Source organism: Tamandua tetradactyla, chromosome 16, assembly GCF_023851605.1.
Source record: "Tamandua tetradactyla isolate mTamTet1 chromosome 16, mTamTet1.pri, whole genome shotgun sequence".
NCBI classification, from domain to species: domain Eukaryota; kingdom Metazoa; phylum Chordata; class Mammalia; order Pilosa; family Myrmecophagidae; genus Tamandua; species Tamandua tetradactyla.
In genome coordinates this window covers 23,306,701-23,310,395 of record NC_135342.1, presented here as the reverse complement: position 1 = coordinate 23,310,395, position 3,695 = coordinate 23,306,701, and the positions used below count along the sequence as shown (strand labels likewise).

Sequence of the window (3,695 nt, the reverse complement as noted above, 5' to 3'; positions counted from 1 at the left end):
GAGGGCTGGCCTATTGATTTGGGTGTCCCTAAGGTTTGACACAGTATCTGGGATTCCCTGATGGTAAGGTTTAATAGTTCCATGGTCTTTCTCCCATCTCTCAGGGACTTTGGCAATACTTCTGATTATCTGTTTAACATGCTTTAGGATGTTTCCAGGCATTACAATAATCTATACAGGATTAAAGGACCTCTTTCTTATTCTGTGCTTCCTGTGCTTCAATTGTTTAAATGAGCTATATAGATAGGTTGTATTAATTAATTCATCAGTTCACATTTTTATTTTTTATTTATTTATTTATTTTTTAAGTGCATAGTCCAGGAGTCAAACCTGGGTCTCCTGCATGGAAGGCAAGCATTTTACCACTGAACCATCTGTGCATGCTCATCATCTGCTCATTTTTTGGCTATTATGGCAGACCTATGAACAAGGGAACAGTGGCCATCTCCAGCCCCAAGATTATACAGGAAGCTGTGGCAGAGCCTGTACAAGAACCCAACATCCCTGCCTCTCCTAACCACAGTTTAAATTGAGGACTGAGACAGGCTTAGTTGTTAAGTGGAGAGCAACTCTTCCAAAGTGTGGAGTGGAGAAGAGTAGCACTGGTTTGAATGGGTACAATCTAGGAAGTCGGGATGGAAGGTCCTTCCTTTCATTGCTTTGGGTATTGTTTGTTGTCACACCCATTTTCTCTGTTAGTTTTGGGATTATAGGAATTAAGCTTCATTCTCTCTTTCTGTTGTCTCCCTGAGTTTGTGGCTGTTGGCCAAACCCAAGCCCTTTCTCTGGAGAAACTCTGACTTAACAAACTCAGCTGGTTCCATCCATTCTCTTTATCACATACTATGGCTAGGAAGGCTTTATGAGCATGCTGGAAAGAAATCTCACTTTTGTAGGTAATATTTGCTACCATGGAAAAGCTGTGGACATCATCTGTAGAGATGAGTGCAGAAGGATCTTGCTTTCTAAATTTCCAGGTGCCCCTGATTCTAACATTTGAGGCTTCTGAGATTCTCAGATTCTTATTCTAGTAATAAAACTTAGTTTCTAAGTGTTACGGGATGTCCCATTTGTATGAAGAAAAAAATGATGCTGTTTGCTCAGTTGTTAAAGGATGGATGTACCTGATGTCTGTAACTTACTTTGAAATGCATCAAAAATAAAAGATGGATTGTGCTCACTTCAGCAGTACATATACTAAAATTGGAATGATACGGAGAAGATTAGCATGGTCCCTGCGCAAGGATGACATGCAAATTTGTGAAGTGTTCCATATTTTTTTCTTTTTATTTCTTCTTCTGGAGTGATGCAAATATTCTAAAAATGATCATGGTGATGAATACACAACTATGTCATGATATTGTGAGCCATTGATTGTACACCATGTATGGACTGTATGTGTGTGAAGATCTGTCAATAAAAATAATTAAAAAACCCAGATGGATTGATGGATGGATAGATAAATGACTAGATATATTGCAGAACAAGTATAGTAATGTTAATTATAGAATCTAGGTATGTTATAATTCTTTAAATTTTTTTTTTTTTTGGTATTTCCAAGTTGTCATAACACAATGCTGGGAAAATATAATGCTGTTGGTTTCTACGTCTCTTTGCGGAGGCAGATGTTTCCTTTGGAGTAGACCTTTATTCTTCCAGAGAGAGTTCATGGGTTGAGAGTTTCAAATGTGAGCTGAGTCAGTACTCAAGGCCCTGATGGGAGGGTGGAACAAAGCCTGACAAAGGCTTTCTCGCCAAAGATCCAGGATTAGGATTTCTTCCATTACAAGTGATGGAAATCTAACTTAAACTAGATTAACCAAAAAAAGGGGAAACTATTTTTCGGAGCTATGAGTTAGGTCAAGAGGAGGCAGACACACTGGATTCAGGCTGTCAAGGATATCTTTAGGACCATGTTTCTCTCAATCTCTTTGTTCTTCTTGTCTGTTTTTTTTTACTTTATTCTCTGATAAGCTCTATTCATGTGATGCTGGGAGAGTTGCTGGAAGTCTGAGGTTAACTTTGCAGGTTGTATTATTATCAAACTATTTTCTTCCCTCTCGCTGGTCCTTTTCTTCTGGGAGGATTGCGTGTCCCTCGCCTCCACTTTCAGGCTTGGCTAGTCATTTTCTTGGCCCATGACTCCTGCTAGCACCCTAAATACCTACAGATCTCTCCGGGTTCCAGTAATGACTCCCTCCCTTTGCACTTTCAGACTAGGAATGGCAGAGGATCTGCACAGTTACTAGCTCCCAAGTGTTTTTACCATCCCTTGTTGGAGTTTCCTTGACAATTCCCTCAACTTTGTACATAATCCTATCATTAACTCTCAATTATCCTATTTGTTTTTAGCTTACCTTTCCTGCTGGGATCCTGACCCACACAGTATTCCATTGTACAGAGGTACCACAATTTATTTAGTGAGTCCTCTACTGATGAACATTTGGGTCATTTCCAATCATTCACTACTTGACAAAGCTGCAGGGAATAAACTTGCACAGGGGTCATTTTGCATAAATTCAAGTACATCTGCAGAATGTGATGGAATCGCAGAGTTGAATGATGCATTGATTGACACTGACTGAATCTGTCAAATCACTTTCAGAGGTTGCACTAGTAGTAGGTGAGAGTGAGGTTTGCTTCTTTGGACTAAGTCTAGAGTCCTAAGTGTTTGGAAAACTGTGGTTGGGGGCTGCTAAAAGAAGTACTCAAGATAGGGATACCAGATTTCTGGCTAGTAAGTCTAGATGGGTATTTCGATAATTAATTGAATAAATGAGATATGTGATTGTATTTATTCTCCATTTTGGAATATGTGGCCATAGTAGTGAACAGAAGTTTTTAAAGATTCATATTATCAAATTTTGATTCTATGAGACTATAATTCAAGTACAGTGGTTTTAATATTTCAGGTATTTGATACTGAAACTGTAGTTCCCAAGGTTTCATGAATCTTTAATACCAAGCAACGATGATTGCGTAAGTTAAAGGCTTTTAGTCTCTTCCCGTGAGAAGGTACACGTGGATGGTTACAGTCTAAATGGGCTCTTGTTTGTTATGCATGTGTTTGTTATGAAACAAGACACGTGGCTTTTGGGATTCCCACTACCTTTCCCCTTCTCCCAGCAGTCGGTGGAAAGCATTCAACAATTGGAACCCAAGCTGCCAACACAAGTCTGAAAATGCTCGTAACTTGATAAGTGTGGTGTATTGTGAAACACACCAGGCTCTGAAGGTTGAATTACTTCCTACTTGGCTGTACTTGTCTGTCTCTAGAATGGGGAAAGGGCAGGAAAGTTAGAAGAGTCAAACAGATCTGATTCAATTCTGTACCATATGCACTGTCATGAGTTGGGCATTTTATTATCTTATCTGCTCAGCCATGAGGTCAGATATGTGTAGCAGCAATCTATCAAGTGGAAAGGTTATATGGATATAGGAACAATTAAGTTGAGTGAGCAGAAGGTTAGGCTTTGGTTGACATTGACTCTTCTGCAGTCTATTTTTAATTTTCTTTTGCATGGGCAGGCACTGCGAATCGAACCCTGGTCTCCAGGCATGGCAGGCGAGAATTCTGCCACTGAGCCACAATCACAGTGCCTCTTGATGCATTGACTTTTGATGAATTGTCTCTACTTTTTCCATCTACATCTTTGGTTTCAGGGGGATGTTTCTAAAGTTGATCAAAGAGAAAA

The 3,695-nt window shown here is 39.5% G+C and overlaps 1 non-coding gene across 1 annotated transcript; it reads left to right on the top strand.

Moving 5' to 3' along the window:
* The first annotated feature begins 1,173 nt into the window (after positions 1 to 1,173).
* On the top strand, positions 1,174 to 1,280 carry LOC143660502 (U6 spliceosomal RNA). The gene has a single exon (XR_013164098.1). It is a non-coding gene; the product is annotated as a U6 spliceosomal RNA (small nuclear RNA).
* The last annotated feature ends 2,415 nt before the right edge of the window (positions 1,281 to 3,695 follow it).